The sequence below is a fragment of the Geotrypetes seraphini genome, chromosome 1 (assembly GCF_902459505.1).
Source record: "Geotrypetes seraphini chromosome 1, aGeoSer1.1, whole genome shotgun sequence".
Lineage (NCBI taxonomy): Eukaryota > Metazoa > Chordata > Amphibia > Gymnophiona > Dermophiidae > Geotrypetes > Geotrypetes seraphini.
This window is the reverse complement of record NC_047084.1, coordinates 162331184-162357805: the sequence shown is the minus strand read 5'-3', so window position 1 is coordinate 162357805 and position 26622 is coordinate 162331184. Positions and strand designations below refer to the sequence as shown.

The 26622-nt window shown below is 45.4% G+C and overlaps 1 protein-coding gene across 6 annotated transcripts in view; it reads right to left on the bottom strand.

The window, feature by feature from the left end:
• The window catches only part of TRIM2 (tripartite motif containing 2), a 214163-nt gene extending 189044 nt beyond the window's left edge, over positions 1–25119 (bottom strand). The window contains exons 1-4 of one of the 6 annotated variants that reach the window (XM_033940826.1): positions 24987–25085; positions 24212–24253; positions 22163–22164; positions 20903–21048 (exon numbers count right to left, since the gene is read on the bottom strand). The gene's annotated coding sequence lies outside the window, so the exon portion shown is untranslated. Of the gene's footprint in view, positions 1–20902; positions 21049–22162; positions 22165–23042; positions 23182–24211; positions 24254–24986 lie in introns of all 6 variants that reach the window. The other 5 variants (XM_033940856.1, XM_033940863.1, XM_033940874.1 and 2 more) reach the window with 5 other exon arrangements.
• Between the last annotated feature and the right edge of the window lie 1503 nt (positions 25120–26622).

Below are 26622 nucleotides of genomic sequence, written 5' to 3'. Positions count from 1 at the left end.
TGGAGAGGGAACAGCGGGACAGATGGCAAGGAATGCAAGAGGGGCCTCTAGGAGGTAGGAAAAATACTAGGATCCGAGTTACATACAAATTCAACTTAACGGGTTCCATTTTTTTAAATCATTCTTAACCTGGGGACTGCCTGTATATAATTAGGGGTTAGTGTAAAGCAGATCATGCAAGGAACAGCAAGATACGATCTAGTAAACACAGAACTCGACAAATTGCTATATATTCACTGCAAAGAGGAAACCAGAATCATTAAAACGTTTTTAAAAAAGGTGGCAGATTGCTAATACCCTGTTTCCCCGATGATAAAGCAGGGCCATCAAATAAGACAGCCCCCCTTTTTAGAAAAAAATGTAAAATAAGGCACCCCCCCCCCCCGCAAATAAGCCACCCACCGATACCTGCGCTTACCCGAATCGGGTGGTACGGTGGGTGACTCCGTGTGGTCCCTCCGTCTACCGTATTTGCCTCCATGGCTGCGTGCTGCGCCTCGTCATGAAGTGAAGAGGAGGAAGTGACAGGACTGCAGCGCACGCACGTGACTCCGCGCAAGGAAACACAGGCAGCTTCCCTCATCCCTCCCTAACGGAGACTGCAGGAGTTTGTTCACGGCCAGAACATCCAAAAGTGAGACACGCAGACAGGTTTCTTTTGCTGTGAGCAATACCACTTACTGTATATAAAGCCTGTTTAAAATGCATACGGTATATAAACAATGGTTTCACATTGTCAAGTCCCCTCTGATGCTGCACTACAGAATAATCTCTTTACTGTGTTTCCCTGATGGAGAACATTGGGGACATTAAATGGTACAATATATGGTATGATGGATAAAGCTGGCCATACACGGTACGATTTTTCGGCCGACCGATTCTTCAGCCGTCAAATAAGACAGCCCCCCCTTTTTAGAAAAAAATGTAAATAAGGCATCCCCCCGAAAATAAGCCCTAGAGCATATTTTGGCCTTCCAAAAAAAATAAGACAGAAATAAGAAAATTCTTCGACAAAGAACACTACAGGATCATTGTTCAATCCCTGGTACTAGGACTTGTGGACTACTGCAATATCCTATATCTATCATGTCCTACAAAAATGATCAAAAAACTACAGACCATTCAGAACACAGCTCTCAGACTAATCTATTCCCTCGAAAAATATGACCACATAACTAACGCCTACCTAGACTCACATTGGCTACCGATTAGAGCCAGAATCCAATTCAAACTATACTGTCTAATCTTCAAAGTACTCAACGGTACAGCACCTGCCTATCTAATCGATCGTCTAAACCGTAACCTTCCACCCAGAATAAGAAGAACACTGACACCATTCTCATACCCACCACTCAACGGCACTCATCGCAAAAAGCTTTATGATAACCTCATAGCAACACATGCAGCAAAACTCGAACCCTCCATAACCAGATTGTTAACCTCAACATCTGACTTCAAAGCATTCCGTAAAGAAATCAAAACACTACTTTTCAAAAAGCATATTCAAAACACCTAATCACTCTCCTCTTCCACGTACACCGACCAGGTTTACCCACTCCCTGGCACCATACCCACAACTGACCAAAAAAAAAAAAAAAAAAAAAATCATATTACCTACCAACGCCTGGAAAAGATTTGATATGTAATGTAATATAACTACTTTCATCCAATGTTACTAAGACTATACTCATTCTGTTACTATGTCTTACCCTAAATGTCATGTACCCTCCTGGAAATGTCCAGCTTCTTCTTATCCGCTTTGAACCGCAAGGTACAAGCGGAATAGAAATCACTAATGTAATGTAATGTAATGTAATAAACAAACATAAATCAAATACATTTACATAAGAACATAAGAGTTGCCATACTGGGACAGACCGAAGGTCCAAACTTATTATCCTGTTTGTGGTCAAACCAGGCCACAAATACTAGCAAGATCCCAGAGAGTTAAATAGATTTTATGCTGCTTATCCTAGCAATAAGCAGTGGATTTCCCCCACGTCCATCTTAATAATGGCTTATCAAACCTTTTTAAGCCCTGCTAAGCTAACTGCTTGCACCACATTCTCCAGCAACAAATTCCAGAGTTTAATTACATACTAAGTGAAAAAATATTTTCATCCAGATTTGTTTTAAATTTACTACATAAAGTAGCTTCATCACATGCTCCCTAGTCTTAGTAATTTTGGAAAAAGAGTAAACATGCAATTCACATCTTATGCATTCCACACCACTCAGTATTTTATAGACTTAGACTATTACTAGCAACAATGCAAGGGTGGCTACTAGTTGATTACAAATGGCTAATGCCACATAAAACCTCTTCCTCATCAGATGTGTGGTACGCAGCTTACTACAGAATCAAGCCTCTGTTCTACATGATGCAAGAAGAGGAAGGAGGGAGGGATAAATAGAAATCCAGCCTTCTTTGGTCTTTGGGATACAGAGCCAGACTTGGCTTCCTTGCAGCTGGATTCTTTTTATCATGAAAAAGGTGCTGCAGAAGCACTGTAAATCTAATTGTGACATCCTAAGGATTGTTATCTTGTGCATATCTGTAACTATCCAATGGCTCTTCCGCTGTATATTAACCACAGCAATACAGCCCCTACCCAGTAAGCAAGCCATTCACCAATCATTCCTTACAGTCACCTCCTTTCTTTTAAAGAAAAGAAAATTGTATTCCAGTAGAATATGATCAGAATTAAAACATGCCCCCTCTATTGAAGTCTGTTGCAAGTCATTACGCCTTTCCACTTTGATCTTTCAACCAGAACCCTGGAAATTAAAGCCTTTAAATTAGGTTCCCAAAGCATTACGATTGGCAGGGAAAATACTTACATTTGAAACTGCTTGCAATATTTGTGCACTGATCCAACGACTGGTAAATGGTAGGAAAGGAGGAATAGCCTTCAGACTCCACTGGCAAAAGGGAAGAGAAGACTGTCTAGGAGCAACCCCGGTCTCTATGTCCTGCTCTACGTGCTTTCCATGAACATACACTCCTGCTGTCGGATTTAATAACCATGGCAGGGCTGTGGTTCCCCGACAAGAGCCAGAGGGAGTAAGACTGCAGTTTATAGCCCATGTTAAACAGTATGCACAATATGACTTTCCTTTATTGAAAGGTGAGGAAAGGCATATTGAGCATGCTGGGAACAAAAAAAAAAAAATAAAAAAAAAAGAACGACGTATATTCAATGTCAATGACTTCAGACACACAATATGATGCAGGGTGCAATATTTCTGAATAAGCAGCCACACCACTATAACAGAGAATGTTTTCCCTTTTTTCAGAAAATACACAGAAGATCAAGCAAGGGACATCTTTGCACCAGGATCTCTTATAATAATTATATTAAGGTGCACAAGGGCTTTGATTTTCTTGGCAAGGCCTTTTCAGTATCTAGAAAATGCAGCCCTGTGCAAAAACACTGCCGAGAATTCCAAATATCTGTCTGGTGATCTCGGATTTACAGCTCGCTCGGAACTGAACCAGCTCTAACTATAAGGCAGCAAACCAAGTCCATGCAGATTCAAGGGTAACGGGCAAGAGCCACTAATCCGACAGCAAAACAGATACAGGAGGACAGAAGAAACTAAAGAAAAAATCCAAACAAAACCCCTAGCCCCTCTATTTGGTTTTGTTTTTCAGTTGCCTGAATTTAAGAGACTCAGGTGACATGCATCACATGCTCCCTGCCCGTCCCCTCTGTCCCTTCAGGGCACCTGTCTCAGCACGGTGCTGTTTCTACAGAGCCAGCAGCCAAGAAACTGCTGCCATGGCAACCAGGGCTTAAATGAACCTCACTCAGTTTTCTGCCTTCTAAAAGGACGGCCTGCAAATAGGAGGCATCTTTTTCTATAAACCCAAATTAAGGGAGGGAAAGGGACTGGGACTTGTATATCGTCTTTTTGTAGTTGTACACTCAAAGCGGTTTACATCCATGTACGTCAGGCAAATTTTCCTATCTGTTCTGGTGGGCTCACAATCTAATCTAATGTACCTGGGGCAGTGGAGGATTAAGTGACTTGCCCAGGGTCACAAGGAGCCAATGGCATAGTAAGATGGGGGGGGGTGTAGTCCGCCCCGGGAGTGGTCTTCCTAAGGGCACGGCACCCCTCCCCTGGCATGAGGGACCCGTGCCCATGAAGTGATGTGAAAGGGCGAGCCAACACCGACGTGGGCATACTGCTCATGCTGGAGAAGATAAAAAGGGAAGGGGGCACGGGTGGCTGGGGAGGGGGGCCACTGCCCTGAGTACTGCTCACCCTTACCATGCCACTGCAAGGAGCAGAGTGGGGTTTGAACCCACAATCTCAAGGTGCTGAGGCTGTAGCTCTAATCCAGGGATGGGCAACTCCGGTCCTCGAGGGCCAGAATCCAGTCAGGTTTTCCTCAATGAATATGCATTGAAAGCAGTGCATGCAAATAGATCTCATGCATATTCATTGTGGAAATCCTGAAAACCCGACTGGATTCCGGCCCTCGAGAATCGGAGTTGCCCACCTCTGCTCTAATCCCCATGGGGGCAATTTTATAAAGAATCATGCCAGATGTTAAAGACCAGGCTCAACTTACACAGATATATAAAAGGTGTAATACCAACCAGGATGTCACCTCTGTTGGACAAAACTGACCACTGCACCAATGATTTCATGGCGAGAATACTAAAAGGAAATTTTCAAGACAATCCAAGAACTTAAGACCTTTGAAATTAAAATGATGAAATATTTTGATACCTTGAACCCTAGCTTTCTTATGTGTGACACACCAAAATTGCCTGGACATAGGCTAATGCCAGAGCAAACTAATCTCAGTAACACTCTATTCGAGACTATGGATCTCAAGTGCTCACTGCTATTAGCCAATTGAACTTGTCTAGGCTACTAGCTTAAATGTGAGCTATCATCGGTCCAGGGAGTCTCATGTTGAGTACTATCTAATTTTTAATCTTATTATTTTATGGTTTTTTTTTTTTTTTTTTTTAATCTATTTTGCCTCACATATAAATAAATAAATGCCTAATGGCTTTTACCCAACTGGCTAGAGAATATATGTGCCCCTATCAGGGCAATAGTATTTGTATAGAGTACTTAGCTCGGGTGCGACTTTCTACCCGGCCTCAAGACAAACGACGGAAGATCTCCGTTTCGCTCTCTCACTGTAAAAGAGAGCTTCTTCAGGGCATGGATGTTGTGCGTTCACAAATACTGTTAATACTACCCCGGCACATTTGATACCTACCAGACAGGACTTAAAGAGCTTGGCTTCCTTTCACACTACAAAGAAATTTAAACTGCTTCATTACCTCCGTCTCCTACTTACCCACCCATCCCTCCCTCTTCCTGTTAAACCATCACCAAAATGCTTTCATGTTTCCCTTAAATATACTGATTTGTCGACATTTACTTATTTCTGATATGAAGAAGGGGTTACCTTTGAAAAATGCACTGAGTTTGTCCAATAAAAAACATATTATCTCATTTCCTTTCTTTCTAAATATTACCTTGAAAAGTGGACAAACACAGCCACCACATTATTTTGATAAAGATCACCAAAATGCAGGAAGCTTAGATTTCATTACAATATATTACATTACATTACATTACTGATTTCTATTCCGCCTCAACCTTGCAGTTCTGGGCGGATTACAAGAGAGACATCTGGACATTTCCAGGATGATTACAAAGAGACTTCTGGACTTTTCCAGTATTGGTCGCCGTACCTCAAGAAGGACATAGCATTGCTTGAGGGGGTCCAGAGAAGAGCGACGAAAATGGTAAGAGGTATGGAAAACCTTTCGTATGCCAACAGGCTAGAACAGCTGGGGCTGTTCTCCCTGGAAAAGAGGAGACTTAGAGGAGACATGATACAAACTTTCAAGATCCTGAAAGGCATAGATAAGGTAGACAGGGACAGATTCTTCAGACTGTGGGGAACAACAAGTACACGGGGGCACTCGGAGAAACTGAAAGGGGATAGGTTTAGAACCAATGCCAGGAAGTTCTTCTTCACCCAGAGAGTGGTGGACACATGGAACGCACTCCCGGAGGTTGTGGTGGGGCAGAAGACACTACAGGGATTCAAAGAAGGTTTGGATAAATTCCTGAAGGAAAAGGGGATTGAGGGATACAGATAGAAGTAAGGATAGGTTTTTTAGGGCAGGGAACACTTGACAGGTCATGGACCTGATGGGCCGCCGCGGGTGCGGACCGCTGGGTGCGATGGACCTCTGGTCTGATCCCGGTGGAGGCAACTTCTTATGTTCTTAAGTTACAAGAAGAAGAACATTTCCAGAGGAGTTACAAGAAGAATGGTGTAGTATAGTTTAGGGAATGGGATACGGCAAGGAGGATTGGGCTATTCCAGTGGATATACAATTCGGGATGCTGTACAGATAGGATATAGTGCCGTTTCAGTATTATCTATTGTTTTGCCTTTTGTCTTTGTTTTGTTCTATTTCTATCATTTAAATTTCTCCAGAATTCTACTGTTCAACGGCTCCCCCTTCTGCTTCTATTCCTTTCTCTCCTCTCTTCTACCTTCCAAAGTATTTAGATCAATGCTGTCTTGTTAAAATGTTTATTTTATTTTTATTTTTCCTCTAACTCTACTTTTCACTTCTCTATTACCCTCCAGGTACTTTAGTTAGATTGTGAGCCTTCGGGACAGTAAGGGAATTTTTCAAGTATCTTTCTTATTTCTAATCTTAATGTATATTTTCTGTAAACCGCTTAGAACCTAACGGATGTAGCGGTATATAAGAAATAAATTACATTACATTACATATATATGCAGTTAGGGAAGCAGTTGACAAGCTTGGGCTTTGAGGGGAAGGGTATCTGGTGAAGAAGGGAGGATGGGGGGAGTCACACTGAGGGAATCCAGGTTGGGGTTATGACATCTGTATAAATTTTTTGAATAGATGGCTGCATTTGGCTACTAACACAACATGTAAAAGTCACATTTTAATGTGGAACTTGCCTATGCTCCACTCACCTGTCCATTCCTTACTGTTTGTTATGTGCACCAAGTTTTCAGACTATCACTTAGCATCCACTTGACACTTACACATAAGTAACTTTCACACAAGTAATTCCTAGTATTCTATAATTTTGGCACACAGTGAAGGGGGTTAGCACATATTAACTGACCCTGCTGAGGTCCTAGAAGTTAAATGTGTTATTGACCACAGGGTACATTTATGTATCTATGTGTGAATAATGTTGGCATGCACTGTTATTTGCATAATATTTTTAAGATAAACAGTGTACAGTTCTTTTTATGTGGATTCTCTCACTATATCGTTAGTAAAGCCACGTCTGTGAGAATAAAGCACAGTTACTTACCGTAACAGGTGTTATCCAGGGACAGCAGGCATATATTCTCACATGTGGGTGACGTCATCTACGGAGCCCCGATGCGGACAGCTTTTCAAGCAAACTTGATTGAAGATTTAAGTTTGCTCTGCTGCACCACGCATGCGTGCCTTCCTGCTCCACTAGAGGGCGCATCCCCTCTTCGTGGTCTCCAGTTCACATATCCAGCAAAGAAGCCAACCTCGGGGAGGCGGGCGGGTTGTGAGAATATATGCCTGCTGTCCCTGGATAATACCTGTTACGGTAAGTAACTGTGCTTTATCCCAGGACAAGCAGGCATGATATTCTCACATGTGGGTGACCTCCAAGCTAACTGAGAAGGGATGGAGGGAAGTTGGCAATTTAAGCAAACAGATTACACAAAACCGACTGGCCAAACCGGCCATCGCTCCTGGATAGTGTATCCAGACAGTAGTGGGAGGTGAAAGTATGAACCGAAGACCACGTGGCAGCCTTGCAGATTTCCTCAATAGGTGTGGACCGGAGGAAAGCTACCGAAGCTGCCATCGCTCGGACCCTATGTCCCGTTACCCGACCATGCAGCGCGAGACCAGCCTGAGCGGAGCAAAAGGAAATACAAGCAGCCAACCAGTTGGACAAGGTGCGCTTGGAAACTGGGCGCCCCAATCGATTGGGGTTGAAGGACAAAAACAATTGTGGAACTGTCTGCTGAGACTGAGTGCGTTGAAGGTAAAAGGCCAACGCTCTCTTACAGTCAAGTGTGTGGAGCGCCACCTCTCCGGGGTGAGAGTGGGGCTTTGGAAAAAACACAGGCAAAACAATGGACTGATAGAGATGGAAATCAGACACCACTTTGGGCAAAAACTTAGGATGGGTGCGGAGAACCACCTTATCATGATGGAATACAGTGAAAGGCGGATCCGCCACCAGCGCTTGCAGCTCGCTTACCCGCCGAGCGGAAGTGAGTGCAAGCAGGAAAATTACCTTCCAAGTGAGAAACTTAAGGTGACATTTGTCTAGAGGCTCAAATGGAAGTTTCATGAGTTGAGCCAGGATCACATTTAGATCCCAAACCACCGGGGGAGGTTTGAGAGGAGGATGAACATTCAGAAGGCCCTTCATGAAGCGAGAGACCAAGGGATGGAGTGAAAGAGCCTTCCCATCCAGGGGCTGATGAAAGGCAGCAATCGCACTAAGATGCACTCGAATGGAATTGGTCTTCAGGCCGGAGTGAGATAAATGAAGTAAATACTCCAGAACCAAGGACACAGGTACCGACACCGGGTCCTGGCGGTGAGAGGAACACCAGGACGAGAATCTAGTCCACTTCTGGGAATAGCAGATTCTAGTCGAGACCTTCCGAGAGGCCTCCAATACCTCCCTGACCGACATACAGGGAGAGAAGTCAGGGGGAAAGAAACCAAGCAGTCAGATGAAGAGACTGAAGATTGGGATGTAACAGTGAACCCCGACTCTTGAGATAGTAGAGAGGGAAACACAGCAGAAGCAGAGTTTCTCGAACACTGAGTTGAAGTAGTAGGGAAAACCAAGGCTGGCGGGGCCACCGAGGGGCAATCAAGATCAGAGTGGCCCGTACCGATTTGAGATGGACCAGCGTCCACAGAATCAGTGGGAAAGGCGGGAACGCGTACAGGAACCTTCTTTCCCAATTCAGGAGGAAGGTGTCGGCCTCGAGGCAGTCCGGGGAGTATATCCGGGAGCAAAAGAGAGGCAGTTTGTGATTGAGGGGGGAGGCGAACAGATCTATCTGAGGCGTCCCCCACCTGTCGAACACTTGTCGCAAGATCTGAGAATGCAGGGACCACTCGTGCGGCTGGAGGAGGCGACTGAGCCAGTCCGCCAGACAATTTCGCTCCCCTTGTATGTAGACTGCTCAAAGGAAGATGTTGTGGGACACAGCCCACTTCCAGAGATGGCGAGCCTCCTGACAGAGGGACCAGGACCCTGTCCCACCTTGTTTGTTGACATAATACATCGCCACCTGGTTGTCCGTACGGACGAGAACCACCTGGTCGTGAAGTAGATGTTGAAAGGCCACGGCGGCGAGATAGATGTCCCGAAGCTCCAGCACGTTGATGTGGCAGTGGCGATCCTCTGCTGACCACATCCCCTGAGTGCGTAGACCATCCAGATGAGCCCCCCAAGTATAATCCGACGAGTCCGTGGTGAGGACCTTGTGGTGTGGAGGGGCGAGAAAGAGTAAACCGTTGGAAAGATTAGAAGAGTCGGCCCACCAGCGGAGTGATCTTTGCAAGGAAGGAGTCACTGTCACGGGGCGGGTGATCGAGTCTCGATCCTGAGGCCATTGAGAGGCCAAGGTCCATTGCGGGATCTGGACGGTAGAGGCCATATGGCCCAGAAGTGTCATCATTTGTCGTACCGGGACTGAGTCCCGCATCGAGATTTGTCGGCTCAGATTTACCAATGCCTCCAGACGCAGAGTAGGAAGGAAGGCACGGAGACGAACCGTGTCCAGCACGGCCCCAATGAACTGTAAGGACTGAGAGGGGCACAGCTGGGATTTCGGGAAGTTTACCTCGAACCCCAGACCTTGAAGGTAAATAATAGTCTGTTGGGTCGCTGAGATAACCCCCTCCCTGGACGGAGCCTTGATCAGCCAATCGTCCAGGTAGGGGAATACCTGAAGACCCTGGGAACGCAAGGCAGCTGTGACCACCACGAGGCACTTTGTGAAGACCCGAGGTAACGAGGCCAGTCCAAAGGGGAGGACCTAATATTGTAGATGTAGGTCTCCCACCTGAAAGCGCAGGAATCTGCGGTAAGCGGGATGCACTGGAACGTGCGTGTAGGCCTCCTTCAGATCGAGGGAGCAGAGCCAATCGCCCTCGTCGAGTAGATGGTAAAGAATCGGGAGGGAGAGCATCCAAAACTTTTCCCGTACCAGAAACTTGTTGAGGCGTCTCAGGTCCAGAATCGGACGCAGGTCTCCCGTCTTCTTCGGTACCAGGAAGTAACGGGAGTAAAACCCTTGCCCCCGTTGGCAGGGGGGGGGGACCACTTCCACCGCCCGCAGGCGAAGAAGGTCTCGGGCCTCCGAGAGAAGGAGGGGCAACTGCGTCCGATTGGGCGGGCACGCACTCGGAGGGCTGTCGGGAGGGATTTCCCGAAAGTTGAGAGAGTACCCGGAGGAGATCATGCCAAGGACCCAAGCGTCCGACGTGATGGACTCCCAACGGGGGTAAAAGGCTTGTAGGCGGCCCCCGATGAGAAGGAGGCCTGGCAGTGGCGCGGAGAGGGCTAACCGCGCATCTCGTCAAAAGGATGGAGCCGGCTTGGCAGGGGCAGTTGGCTGGGATTTCGACAATGCCCTAGAATGACCCTGCTGACGCCTTGGTGGAGGTCTCGAAAAAGCCGGGGTGGACTTTTGCGGGTAACGGCCAGGCGTTCCCCGTAGGGGACGAGAAGTGGCCGGTTTAGGCTTGGAGCGCACGAGGGAGGCGAACGACCGCTCGTGCTCCGACAAGCGTTTTGTAGCCGCTTCAATAGTGTCGTCAAAGAGTTCCTTACCGACACAAGGAAGATTAGCCAACCGGTCCTGTAGGTTGGGGTCCATGTCGACCAGGCACAGCCACGCCAGCCGGCGCATGGCCACAGCAAAGGCAGCGACCCTCGAGGAGAGTTCAAAGCCGTCGTAAACTGCATGAAACAGGTGGAGACGGAGGCTAGAGAAATCCTCTAGTAGGAGGCCAAACGCCCCTCGGTGCGAGGCCGGCAGATCCGTCGCGAAGGCGGTCAGTAGCCCAAGCAGATGTTTAAGATAGGATGAAAAGGTGAACGTGTAGTTCAGCACTCTAGAGGCCATCATAGAGTTCTGGTACAGACGGCGGCCAAATTTGTCCAGGGTCCTGCCCTCGCGCCCCGGGGGGACCGCAGCGGAGACCCGGGAGGGGTAAGCCTTCTTCAATGAAGATTCCACCAACAGGGATTGGTGAGAGAGCTGTGGTTGCTCAAACCCCGGACAGGGTAAAATACGGTACTTTGATTCCATTTTGGAGGGAACGGCCGTCACCATATAGGGAGTCTCGAGGTTCCTGATGAAGGTCTGCCGGAGCACAGGGTTCAACGGGAGCCTGAGGGCTTCCCGGGGCAGAGAGGGCATATCCAGCTCCGCCAGGTACTCCTTGGAAAACCTCGAGTCCGATTGGAGGTCCAAGTCAAGGGCGCGTCCCATGTCCTGGACGAACCTCGTAAAAGAAGGGCGGGACGTTCCCGTAGCCCCATGCGGGGACGGGGAACGAGACCTCTGTCTTGCTGAGAAGGACGGAGAAGCTTCCCTCAAGTAGCAAGGCTCACATTCAGATCCTCTATCTGAGACCGGGGAAACGCTGTGAAAGCGCTCCGAGGTCGAGGATCTGCGTCGCCTCGAGGAGCCCCTCGGGGACGCCGCCGGGGTAAGAGGCACCGACCGACGACGGGCCGGAGACCTCTCCCCGAACTCCCTCGGCGAAAGCCTGGAGCCTTGGCCCGGGTCCCCGGACCGAGGAGGAGTAAGCAAGATGCGAGGGTTGGTGAGCGACAACTCCGCCATTTTGAGCCGTTCCCCGGAGCGAGGTGTCGGGGATCGACCCCGCCGTGAAGACGAACTCCGGGGTTTCTTCAAACTCCGCCGACCCGAGGTCTCGATCTGCTTCGAGCGGCGTTTCTCCCCGCGGAGCCCCGTGGGGGAAGAACGCATCGGTGAACTTGGTGAGGTATCTGAGGAGGATGATAGGCGTAGGGATCGGCGCAGCTTGCCCCGAGGTACATCGACGCGAGGCTCAGGCTGGTCCGGCACACGCGAGGTCGAGGTCGGGGCCGAAGTAAGGTGAACGAGGGCCGCGGACAGCTCCGACGATATCATCGCCCGGAGCATGTCCTGTAAAACCGGCACGGACAGCATCGAGGGCATGTCCGAGGCCGGAGTGCACTCCACCGGGGGCGACCTCGTGTCAGAGTATTCCCGTGTGGTGGAGGCACGGCCCGAAGATTTAGAGGACTTACATAGAAACATAGAAGATGACGGCAGAAAAGGGCCACAGCCCATCAAGTCTGCCCACTCCAACAACCCTACCCCCTTGAATTTACCCCCCTAGAGATCCCACATGTGTATCCCATTTCCTTTTAAAATCCTTCACGCTGCTGGCCTGAATCACCTGAGGTGGAAGTTCATTCCAACGATCGACCACCCTTTCGGTGAAGAAGAACTTCCTGGTGTCGCCATGAAATTTCCCACCCCTGATTTTCAGCGGATGGCCTCTTGTGGCAGAGGGGCCTTTAAAAAAGAAGATATCATCCTCCACCTCAATACGGCCGGTGATATATTTAAACGTCTCTATCATGTCTCCTCTCTCTCTACGTTCTTCAAGTGAATATAGCTGCAATTTATTCAGTCTTTCTTCATACGGGAGGTCTTTGAGTCCCGAGACCATTTTGGTGGCCATTCTTTGAACCGACTCAACTCTCAGCACATCCTTTTGGTAATGTGGCCTCCAGAATTGTACACAATACTCCAGATGAGGCCTCACCATGGATCTGTACAATGGCATTATAACTTCGGGCTTCCGGCTGATAAAACTTCTTCGGATGCAACCCATCATTTGTCTTGCCTTTGATGAAGCCTTCTCCACTTGATTGGCAGTCTTCATGTCTTCGCTAATGATCACCCCCAAATCACGTTCCGCCTTGGTCCTAGCTAAGGTTTCACCATTTAGTGTGTAAGTTTTGCATGGATTCCTGCTGCCGAGGTGCATGACCTTACATTTTTTAGCATTGAAGTTTAGCTGCCAAGTCGAGGACCAATGTTCCAATAGAAGTAGGTCCTGCGTCATACTGTCTGGTAAAGTGTTCTCACTTACTATGTTGCATAGTTTGGCGTCATCAGCGAATAATGTGATTTTACCCTGAAGCCCCTGAGTCAGATCTCCCACAAATATGTTGAAGAGGATCGGGCCCAAGACCGAGCCCTGAGGCACTCCACTGATCACCTCCGACGTTTTTGAAGGGGCACCATTTACCACCACTCTCTGAAGTCTACTGTTTAGCCAATCACCGACCCATGTAGTTAACGTCTCTCCCAGTCCCATTGATTTCATCTTGTTCAATAGTCTGCGGTGCGGAACACTATCAAAAGCTTTACTAAAGTCCAAGTAAACGACGTCCAGGGACTCACCCACATCCAGTTTCCTTGTTATCCAGTCAAAGAAACTAATCAGATTGGATTGGCAGGACCTGCCTCTGGTAAATCCATGTTGGCGGGGATCCCGTAGATTCTTCTCGTCTAGGATTGTATCTAATTTATGCTTAATTAGTGTTTCCATGAGTTTACTCACTATGGATGTGAGACTCACCGGTCTGTAATTCTCAGCCTCTGTCCTGCAGCCCTTTTTGTGGAGTGGGATTACATTGGCTGTTTTCCAGTCCAAGGGGACCTTTCCCGTCTTCAAGGAAAGATTGAAGAGCACAGACAATGGTTCTGCCAGGACATCACACAGCTCTCTAAGCACCCTGGGGTGTAGATTGTCCGGTCCCATGGCTTTGTTCACTTTGAGTCTTGATAGTTCGCAGTAGACGCTGCTGGGTGTAAACTCGAAATTCCAGAACGGGTCATCTGAGCTATGCCTTGCTTGCAACTGTGGACCGGACCCTGGCGCCTCGCAGGTAAAGACTGAGCAGAAGTAATCGTTTAGTAGTTCGGCTTTATCGGAATCTGATTCTGCATAAGTCCCGTCTGCTTTCCTAAGGCGTACTATCCCATTTGTGTTTCTTTTCCTATCACTGATGTACCTGAAGAAGGATTTATCCCTTTTCTTAATGTCCTTTGCTAGATTCTCTTCTATCTGAAGCTTGGCCTCTCTGACTGCCGTTTTGACAGCTTTGGACTTGGCCAGATAGTCTTCTTTTACTGCTCCTCTTCCTGAATGTTTGTAGGAAACAAATGCTTTTTTCTTTTTCTTAACGAGGTCCGAGATTTCTGTAGTGAACCACTGGGGTCTGTTATTCCTCCGTCGTTTGCTTGTTGTTTTTATATAGCGATTTATTGCTTCATGTAGGGTAGATTTCAGGTTTGCCCACACAGCCTCTACATTATTGGTTTCGGCATGGTCTTGCAGTACCCGATGGACGAAGTCTCCCATGCATTTGAAGTCAGTGCCACGAAAATTTAGGACCTTTGTTGTTGTGGTCGATCTGGAGAAACCCTTCCGAAGGTTGAACCAAACCATGTTATGGTCGCTGGAGGCCAGCGTATCACCTACCGAAACTTCTGATACGCTGTCTCCGTTGGTGAGTACCAGGTCTAGTAACGCCTGGTCCCTAGTGGGCTCCAATACCAATTGTTTGAGCTGTGCACCCTTTATGGAGGTTAACAACCTTCTACTGCCGCTAGTTTGTGCGGTAAGTGTATTCCAATCTGTATCGGGCATATTAAAATCCCCTAACAGTACTGTGTCCCCACGCAAGGTGATGTTTTCAATGTCTTCGATTAATTCCATATCCTTGTCTACCTGGTCGGAACCGAAGGCAAGGTGGTTCCACCATGCCCGGCCGACGTCCCCGAGGCTGGCTTCTTTGCTAGTGCGGAACCTGAGGAAGGAAGAGGGGACTTACCCGGAGCCGAGGATTTCAGGGGACCCGAGGTCTTCGGGGTCGAGTCTCAAGGCGGGGCCGAGGGAGCCGAGGCCGAGGTCAAGGCCGGGGCCGACTTCGAGGCAGAGGTCGAGGGCTGGTCGATCGCAAACAGGTCCGCCATCCTGGCCTTACGCCGACGGAGCGCCCGGTTTTCGAAAGTGGCGCACCGGGGGCAGGACTCGGTGGGATGATCAGCACCCAGACACCTGATGCACCAACGATGTGGGTCGGTAAGCGAAAGCAGACGCTCGCACCGGGTGCACTTTTTAAACCCGGACAGGGGCCGGGATACAAGATGAAAAATAATCCGCGGCTAGGGAGGCCACGTGGCCGCGACAACCCGGGAGCCCCCGGACGGTCAAAAACGAACCGCGACTCATGATTCGATAGCAGGAACAGAAAATAAAACAATAAAAAGGCGCACAGCGACTTCCGACTAATTTAAAATAAGAAATCGCGGTGTAAGAAGGCACATGGGGCAGAGCCCAAGAAATGCAGGACTTCTTGGCTCCGCGGAAAAAATCGAACTGGAGACCACGAGGAGGGGATGCGCCCTCTAGTGGAGCAGAAAGGCACGCATGCGTGGTGCAGCAGAGCAAACTTAAATCTTCAATCAAGTTTGCTTGAAAAGCTGTCCACATCGGGGCTCCGTAGATGACGTCACCCACATGTGAGAATATCATGCCTGCTTGTCCTGGGATAATGTTTAGTACATCTCACAAAGGGTAAAAGGTCATGGATTTGATATACTGTCTCTGTGGTACAGCCAAAATGGTTTACATATAGTTTCTCTGCCCCTAGTAGGCTCACAATCTAAGTTTTTGTACCTAGGACAATGGAGGGTTGACTTGTCCAAGATAACAAGGAGTCAGAATGGGCTGAGCAGATGTATTTGGACCAGCAGTGCGGAGTAAAGGAGATCCATTTGAACTGCAGTGGAGTGAGATAAGTGTTTAGTTCTAGTTTTAAGCTTCTGTTGCGTTTACATTGTATGCTAGCACTCATCCGATCCCAGTTCTACCACACCAGCGGGAAGTGATTTTATGGTCACTCCCGATAACCGCTGTTAGCTGTCCCCCCCCCCCCCCAAGTTTGTAGACTGGTAGGGTTTAGCTCTTAGGAGTTTGAGTACAAAAACAAATTTAACAGTTAAAAATTTATAATGAACTACAGTATAACTAAATTTAAAACTATTTAAAATTATTTATTATAAAACTAGTTTAAGAGAATTTAAAAGAAAGAGTAGAAAATCAATAGGAGGGGGGAGGTTTTTGAGCCAATGAGGTAGCTCACAAATATAGCCTGCTTGAAAGCTAATGAGCAACGGCAGGTAGGAGTCCGAGGTTCTTTCCTCCCTTTCTTGTGATATCCTTAGAGCTAGAAATATTCTTAACACAAATTTAATTCCCTTTAGAGTGGTGAATAAGTGAATGTATAACAGGGATATTTGGAGTGTTGAATCACACCCAATTCCATAGATTCTAAGTCTGTTGCACCAACCATTAGGCTATTCCTACACAGAAATTTTTATACATCCATATTACACCCTCAGCAGTCTCTGTTGACCTCCTCTAGCCTCCTGCCCTACCCTACCACAGACAGCCTCAGAGCAAGCACATGAGAAGTGCAAAATAGCAATCACCATGGACCCCCATGCCACAGGGGATCCAATACTTTCTAAATCTGAAAGATACCACCTGAAGGTGGGCTTTGGGGGGCCTCCTGTCAAATATCTGCTCCGAGACATAGTAACATAATAGATTTTGGCAGATAAAGACCTGAATAGTCCATCCAGTCTGCCCAACATATGTATACTTAAGTCTTGAGCCGTCTTTGCTGTTTTCGGGGCACTGGAATAATTTTAAGCTATTGGAACCACTATCGAAGCCTGCTCCAGCTCCAAACCAGCTGTAAATGTAAAGCTACTTTCTTACCTAGGACTAGCAATGGAAAATAAACCTTGCAATAGCTATAGTTAGATATACCTTTGTGTGTAGTGCATAAAACTTCCTGTAATTATAATATGTAATCAGATGCACACTGTATATTGAATAATAGCAGATGACTTATACAAAAAGAGCCACCAAACTTATCCCAAAGATCGGAATGGCTATTTTTTGGCTTTCCAATCCATCGCATTTGTTGGGTAGGGTTCCTATTAACCCCACCTCCTTAACAGGTACAATTTGCTCCAAGACATGCCAGCTGGCACATGAGTTCAGGGGTGTTAGGTCTCAAGTCCACACATTCTTCTGGATGTACGTCTGGTTTCTAAGATATAAAGCTGGAATCTGGGGCACAGTTTGCTACCAAACTGCACCCAATTTAAATCATTTTCACAGCTCACTGATGCAGATTTATCCATCAACAATTCAAATCAGCTTAGCCTTTTTCTAGTGAATAAACTTCCCATTGTGCCTGCACATCAGATACAAATTTTGAATCAAACTGGTGTTAAGCCGATGAAAAAAAATGTACATTTTTACGATGGTGCTTCTTTCTATGACAGACTTTCAATCGTGAATGTGTTAAATATTCTCACACACACACACCACACATCAAACCGTGGTATTTTTCAGCTCATAAAGCAGAGGGTAGAGAGAGATACAATGCTCCCAAATTATGCTGTCAATTCCTGTGGTGAGCATGGGACTGCTTTTGGCATCTCATAAATACAAGAGACGCTCTTGCTTAGAGCCACAGTTCGTGCCAACAATTCATTCTTCTTCTCAGCAGAAACAGATCCTTGAGTGACTAGACTTTCCCTTTCTCACTTGTTTCCATTAAGCAGGGAACAAGAGTGTGTTTCATCTACATTTACTGCTCTTTAACTGTACCTGGGGGGGTGGGGGCTAAGGAGTCATCATAAAATAAAATCTATGAAAGCAAACATAAGTACAGCTAATGTCTTCTTCTCAATGGGCCCTATTTTCAAAGGCATTTTCTCCTAGACAAAGCAGCTGGCAACAAATCCACGCTCACAAACTTCCTGGAGTCAGGAGCTGATTGTAAATCCGACAGACAATCCCTGACCCTGCGAAAAAGGGGCCAAGTGTGATGTGCAAGTCATTGCAACCATTAAAAGGGGAGAGTGTCTTTCTGCAGATTGTTTTTCTAATGATTCTAGATACTTTTTTAAATGTATATCTCAATTTCTAGTTAGCAACTATTAAGAGCTCGCTCTGTGCACTGGATTCCAGTCCCATCTATCTGTTGTACGATCCATCTTAAGAGACCAAGAACTGGATCCATGCTGAAAGCCTACTTCTTAAAAAATGCTTTCAATTCCTAACTCCAATCCACCTGCAAAGCACCCATATCTGTCTCACCATCCACTCTATAATTCCCCCACCTGAGCACTGTGTATAGATGACCTTTTTTTGTCCAGTTTGTCTATTTTTCGCTCCATAAGACACACTTTTTCCACCCCCCAAAAAGGGGGTGCGTCTTATGCAGCAAATACACTTACGCCCCCCCTCCCAGCATTCTGCTGCTGCTCTGGTAGAAACCCGTTTACATATTCTTCCCAATTAATATTTCCAAATTAATAAAGTCTCTTTGCTTATTTGTAAATGGGTCTCTTCCAGAGCCTTTAATTCAGTAGCATAATTAAATGAAATAACTATTTCTGAAGTTTATAGGGACGGGCGGGGACGGAGGGGATTCCTCGCGGGGACGGGTGGGGACGGAGGGATTCCTCGCGGGGACGGGTGGGATTCCTCACAGGGACGGGTGAGGACAGGTGGGATTTCTGTCCCTGCGCAACTCTAGTCTCTAGTCCAGTATCTTGTATCTAATAGTGGCCAAACCAGGTCACAAACTACCTTGCAGCAGTGGCATACCAAGGGAGGGGCAGTAGGAATGGATCTGCCTGGGTGTTGAAGACCCCAAGTACACCACTGCCTGGCAGCAGGAGTATAGCCAGACCATTTCGTTGAGACATTCTTTCGAGAGAATAAATTAATCTTAGAGCTTAGAAACCACCTTGCTTTTTATGGTTAATCTAATACAAGATTTCTGAATCACTCCAATACCATTTAGTTCAGTGGTCTCAAACTCGCGGCCCGGGGGCCACATACGGCCCGCCAGGTACTATTTTGAGGCCCTCGGTATGTTTATCATAATCACAAAAGTAAAATAAAACAGTTTCTTGATCATATGTCTCTTTAGCTATAAATGACAATATTATTATTAAGACTTAGCCAAAAGGAAAGATTTATAAACTATAAAGAGTTTTACCTCATGCAAAATTGTCATTTCTTTAATAAGACATTAACTGTTTTTTCTGAAGCCCTCCAAGTACCTACAAATCCAAAATGTGGCCCTGCAAAGGGTTTGAGTTTGAGACCACTGATTTAGTTCAAGGCGATTTATATCAAAAAGAAGCCATAATAATTCTATGGGAAAATACAATTCCTTGGTCAAAAAGATGTGTTTACAATTCTTTAACTAAAAGTACTAACTTTACAATCTACCATAAAAAATGTTTTCTTCAACATTCTATGAAAGTTCCAATAACTAACTTCTGTCCTTATTTGTATGGGTAAATCATTCCAAACAATAGCAGCATATATAAAAGAAGAATTAAATTGACGTTTAAAACATATACCTCTAAAAGAAGAAAAAACTGCAATAAAAATGTATTACTCAATCTATTAGATGAATAATGCAAGCATGAAAAGAACAAAGTGAGATGATTAGAAGCCTCCGTCTGTATAATATGGTGAATCAGACAGTTTTAAAAAACTCTTTACGTTTCCCAATAGACAGCCAATTAAGTTTCTTATATAATATAGAAACACTATTGTATCTCTTCAGACCATATATCAATCTCACTGCAGTATTTTGAGTCTGCTGCAATTTCTTTTTTTTACCATTTTTAAACGGACAAAGGGGGGGCAAGGAAGAGATCTTTTCCCTCCCACTCAGTGGTACAACGCTTCCTAGGTCTATTTTGAGCCATAACAATTTCTCTCCTCAGTTCTCATGAGAAGGAAATGCATCGATTCAGTTGCATTTGAATGCAATTCATTTCTGGTCAGCTTTGGGGTACTGCAAGATCAGTTTAAACCAGGGGTCTCAAAGTCCCTCCTTGAGGGCCGCAATCCAGTTGGGTTTTCAGGATTTCCCCAATGAATATACATGAGATCTGTGTGCATGCACTGCTTTCAATTAATATTCATTGGGGAAATCCTGAAAACCCGACTGGATTGCGGCCCTCAAGGAGGGACTTTGAGATCCCTGGGTTAAACCCTCAATTAGGTTTTAAGGAAAATTATTTACAAGGCTTATCTTTATTTTCAGACTGACCTAGAAAATTTTTTTTAAAAAAAACACCTCCCATGTTTTAGCTGCACTGAAGCTCAAGTGGTCTATTCCAGTGTTTCTCAACTCGGTCATGGAGTACCCTCTGGCCACTCAGGTTTTCAGGATATCCACAATGAATATGCAGAAACTTGATTTGCATACACTGCCTCCATTATATGCAAATTTTTTTCATGCATATTTATTGTGGATATCCTGAAAACCTGAGTGGCCAGAGGGCACTCCAGGACCGAGCTGAGAAACACTGGTCTATTCAAGCAGATGAAGATACTGCGTCGTGAAAATATAAGGTAGGGGAGGGTCTTTGGGGTGGGCAGACTGGATGGGCCGTGGCCCTTATCTGCCGTCTATTTCTATGTTTCTAAGGATTTCCACATGTACACAGTGCTGTACACATACACCTACCCCTTTATTTAAAATCAACCTTTCACTTTCAATGCTGCACACTGCAATGTACAGTGACTGCAAACCTCAGAAAGACAAAGCAGCAGAACGCTTTGCGACATCATAATCACCATAACAAGCCAACATACTTGTCAATCATAGCAGGCATCACGCAAGCACTTCTCTCTCATTGGTTCCTTACCTCTTGCCCATTGTTGGAGCTCGGTTAGGCACGACAGGCTCTTCACACAGCATCGTGAAAATTACCGATGTCTCTCAGCCTGCAAAGGTGCATTCCTGGTTTACTCCATGCAGGCCGTTTCGGCAGTGTGAAAACACACACACACACTGGAAAGAAGAGGGTGGCGAAAGCAGTTAGAATCAAAACAGCCACAGCCTTCGCAGCGGACACAGATAAAAGCACTCCTGACACAATATTTGGCCTGGCTAGTCAGGGTTTGCGTTCGACTGTATTCATAAAAGCGTTTCAACTAATGTCCTTGGCGCCACACACCGACTCCCGATGTTCATAAGTACGTCAGACAGCAGGGACTGGCATGCCAGGATCCACACACGTATTGCCATAGGCTGAGTAATCTACCCTCCCCCCTCCAAATTATTATGTCCTCGTATACAATTTATTCTTCTCAAAAGCAGTTATCAATTGTTCTTACTCACTGACAAGTTTGTAAAACAAGGGTAACTGGAAGAACCTAAACAGTCATTGCTCCGACTTCATGGAATGCCCTTCATTTAGGCATTCAATCTGAGCCTTCTCTAAAAAACAAAAACTTAAAGACCGCTTTGATGGCTTATGTTACAGCATTCCCATCGGCAGGCGTACAACGATTCTGTCTGTGGCCATGGAGATCTATGAAGGTGGCAGGGCTGGATTAAGGACAACTGATGCCCTAAGCACAGCCCAACAATGGTGCCCTTTCATTGCTTAACCGACAAGGCATTAAAACTCAGTAAGTGCTGAGAAATATTGTATAAAACAAACAAACAAACAAAAAAATATATATATATATATTTATAATGATTAGAAAACCACAAATTCACATCGGATAGCAGGTGTGGCAGATGGCAGTGAAATACTTAAGGGCATGATAGGTAGGGAGGGGGAACCCCCTCAGTGCCCTAAATATAAGCTTATTTTGATTAATAGTTACTCTAGGTCAGTGGTCTCAAACTCTTTGCAGGGCCACATTTTGTATTTGTAGGTACTTGGAGGGCCGCAGAAAAAAATAGTTAAATGTTTTATTATAGAAATGTCAATTTTGCATGAGGTAAAACTCTTTATAGTTTATAAATCTTTCCTTTTGGCTAAGTCTTAATAATAATATTGTCATTTATAGCTAAGGAGACATATGATCAAGAAGCTGTTTTATTTTACTTTTGTGATTATGATAAATATACTGAGGGCCTCAAAATAGTACCTGGCGGGCCGCGAGTTTCAGACCACTGCTCTAGGTCTCCTAGGTGGCAAATTTCCCCCATTTTACACCGTCTTTTTCTTGAAATCACTCTCCTCTTGTATCTAGGCTGTAAAGTAAAAACTTTGGGGCCCTTTTAGTAAAGCTTGGCATGCACTAAGGCCCTAACTCTATAAATGATGCGCAAAATTAGGCACCTATAACTGGCATGCCTAGCCGATCTAAGCCCTTAACTTTTAAACAGCTTAATTGGCACTGATAACAAGCAATTACCACCACATAATTGGCTTAAATTAAAATGGGTGGTAGGTGCCTACGACTTTCAGGTAGTGGCCTAGTCCAAGGCACCTACTGGAACGTAGGCATGGTAAGAGCCGGATCTTGGGCGTTTTATACGTAGGCGCTCGTTTTGGACTTAGGCACCAGTATTTAGTCCAAGAAAGCCCCGGCATGAACACGGTACACCTCAGGTTCAGAGTCCTACCAGCACCTAAGTTTGCTTTAGGAGCCGCTAAGTGCGATTCTATAAACGGTGCCCAACTTAAGACTGACATGCGCTAATCCGGCCCTAAGGCCCTCTTTTACTATGGTGCGCTAATCGAATTAGCGCGCGCTAAACGCTAACGCGCACGTTAGTCTACGGACGCATTAGCGTTTAGACCGCGCTAATCAGTTAGCGCACCTTAGTAAAAGAGGGAGTGTCATGTGGTCCAGAGGTTTATGAGATGTTTAACATTTAGTGCACACTAAGCTTTAATTAAAGGGCCCCACTTTATAGAATTTAGGGGTGAAGGCACACACAGGATCCATGCACCAATCACTTCATCAACTGGTTAGTGCCGGAATGCTCCCTCTCTGCCCCCCCCCCTGAAAAAAAAAATTAACGTGTGTAGATTTCATGATCACCACCTTTTGCTGTAGCTTGTCCTGCAGTCCTCCCATTTTGTGCTACTTTAGGTGCACATTAGCATCCAACACAGCTTAGCAAAAGGGTCACTCTTATCCACAAGCTGCAGCTCATCCCGAACACAGCCGTTAGACTAATCTACAAAATTAAATAAATACGATTCAATCACAACCTTCATCAGGCAACTACACTGGCTCCCAATATCATCGCAAATAATTCTCAAAACTTCATGTATCCTACCACCAGATTCTGTACGGAAACTCAGCAGCCCCACTCACCCAACTATTCTCCACGGTTTGGTCGACATCAAGAAGAATCCTTAACAGATTTCAACTAAACCTGCCATCCATAAAATACCTCCACTACAAGCAAATTTTCCACTCTACGCTAATTTATCTGGGTGTAAAAACCTGGAATGACCCTACCAGAAGCAATCAGGAAAGAGACAAACTACACCGCATTCAGAAAAAACCTGAAGACCCACCTCTGACAATTAACTGTTTGAGCTTATGTATAGCACCCTCTACTTCTAGGCCCCTCCCCTGGCTTCTCCATGCTCCCCCCTTCTTCGATCTGTCGCCTTGAGTTTGTATAGGTTTGTGCGATTCACAGATGGAAGATTAGATTCGATATATCGTCAGCAAAAATTCTTTAAACAAAGCTCTTAAATTACTACTACCAGTTATCACTTCTATAGCATTGAAAAGGCATACACAGCGCTGTACATGTTGACATTTAATAAACTGGCACTGCTCAGAAGAGCTTACAATCTAAGCTGGACAGACAGGGGATGCAGAATCCAAGGTGAGAGGAGCTGAAAGCAGTCTCAAAGAGGTGGTCTTTTAACTGGGCCTTGAACACTGCCAGAGACGGAGACCACCTTAGGGATTCAGGCCGTTTGTTCCAAGCATATGGCACAACAAAATAGAAGGGACGGAGTCTGGAGTTGGCAGAGGAGAAGGGCACAGATAGGAGGGAATTACCAGCTGAACGGAACATAGGGGGAGATAAATGAAGAGAGATAGTGGAGGGGCAGCTGAGAGAATGCATTTATAGGTCTGCAAGAAGAGTTTGAATTGTATTCAGAAACAGATGGGGAGCCAAGGAAGTGACTTTAGGAGAGGGGTAATGCAAGTATAGCAGCTCTCACAGAATATGATTTTCATACCTCATAGGTCCAGATGAAATAAAAGATGCTTAGGAGCCAGCTCTAAACGAGAAATAGTTCAAAAACCAACAAAAAGGAAGCAAAACAGAGATTTATGAATAGCAGCACCACCTACTGGACAAATGTCGAAATTGCAATTGTCACTAGGACAGTCTAAAAATTATCGACAGTGCAAATTTCTCTTATAAGCAGTGCTGAAACAATACAACAAATATAAAGGCCTAAATTTAAAGGGAATGTTTACAAGGTTGCTAAAATTAAATAACAGGAACATTTGAAGTTCCAAGCAGACAGACATGTTTGGCAAAGGAGAAACAAACTGCTGTGTGTTTCTATTGTTAGCAGTACAGTACTTAGTTTTGCAGCCACACGTGCAGAAAATGCATTCTTACAAAAACCACCGATATCTGAACTATGAAATAAGCACATACTGTATTAGGTTGGTCAATGTCGCAAACGCAGGTCTCTCTTAAATGTGGAGGTTTGTAGCTGATTGTAAGTTAAGTAAAAAGGACAAATAGCACGCAGTGTATAAAAGCAGAGATATTTAAAAAAAAAAAACTAAATCGAAGTTATATGCATGCACTATATTAAATATTAAATAAACGTTATTTTGTAAAAAGGTTTTGTGAACAAATATTTTGCACATAATCTGTGTTCATTAAAACAGTTTAAAAAAGGAGGGGGGAGGCAGAGACTTGTGATCTAAGAGCATCTATACAAAACTGTTTAAGCTAAGAGCATTAGAGAATGGTTAGGAAAATGATGCACTTACCTAATCAACCCACGTAGCACGTAAACGTGTAGGGCTAATAAAAAAACATTACCCTCGGCGCAGCCAGAGCTAATATAGCTGATTCCCGAGCTAGAACGGCTTCAAATGATTGAAAAAACTACGGTGGCTCAAGAGGTACCTAGTTAGTCAAATAGCAAAAGGAATGCGTAAACTACAGTGGCTCAAATTGTACCAAAATGGAAAAAATAGCAAAAATAGAAGGGGGGTGGGTGGGAATCTATAGCAGCGCTAGCAAATAATAAAAGCCAAACACTACAAAATCAAAAAAGACATCTGCAAATACACACCAACCAGTTGAATTTATGCATGAAAAAAATGCTATGTTTCTTTGAAAGCATATACTGTATAACCAACCTTTACCCCACATCAATCTAGAATAGATCTTCAAAAACTGTACTGTGTGTAAAAACTGTCAACCTTGTATATGTAGTGTATGCAGAAATGGGTTACTGGAAATAAATAAACCAAATACAATCTATAATGGGCATCTAAATTGTGTTTAGCTCTGCTCTAGTTGGCACCAATTTTGTAGGCAATGTATCTAGATAGAATCAGGCCCTTAAGGGCTGATTCTGTAAGCTGCACCTCCTGCGGCAGGTGCCTACAAAAGGGGCACCTGCCGAGTTTCAATCAAGGCAACCTAGTCACATCAAGGTTTATGTGGGGGACGCTCAGGACGCCAAAATTGGCTCGCAGCTTACAGACCAAAATGGAATAAATATAATGTATTGTATTATAGGGCGCTCTCAGTGTGAACCCTCAGTGATAGGAGCACAGCTCCGACACTTCACTTCTGGGTCAAGGCGGTAAGCCTCCACCCACACACCATCATTGAGCACCCTGGGTGTGCTGAAATTTAAAGGGACAGAGTCCACTAAATCAAACCAATCAACCAATCAAAGTGAGTAAATCAAACTCAACACAAACAACCTGAGCGACCCCCACACAAACCCTGCCAGCCAGACCCCCCGAATCACACAACAAAATCAAAAATCACCATACAAAAAATGTCAAATAAACACGATACTTATCTGAAACTATCTCACAGACTAATAAACGCAAAAAACCGCGCCAGGAGAAGAGGTTCGACCGCGCTGGTTTCGGGAGGAGCCCTTCTTCAGGAACCTAACCCCCGACGAGACACAAACGAAGAGGTCGGCTGGAGGGCGGGGTGCCCGGGCGGGAGAGCACGCCGCCTAAAACGGATCTACAGGTGACGTTATACACAGACCAACCAATCATACAACCCTACCTCTCCTACCCACACTGGTGCTGTGGTGGAAACAAAATAAACAAACACAAAAGACTTTTCCTCTCTCTGTTAGACTGCGAACGTGAGCTAGGATTTAACACCAGCTCTGGCAAGATACACATTTCAAATCTGACATACTGCAATCACTAAACAGAAAATAAAATTATTTTTTGTTGCCTGATCATTATTCAAATCATGTTTTCCCAGGCTCTGGTTGTCTTCTCATAACTCGCTTGCCAGGGTCTCCTGCTTATTTGTCGTTTCCTTCTTTCTCCGTGCTAACCATCCATCTTCCATCTCTGACCTCCCCTTCGGTTTCCCTTCCCTCCCTTGGAGGTCTGGCATCTTTCCTTATTTTTGTCT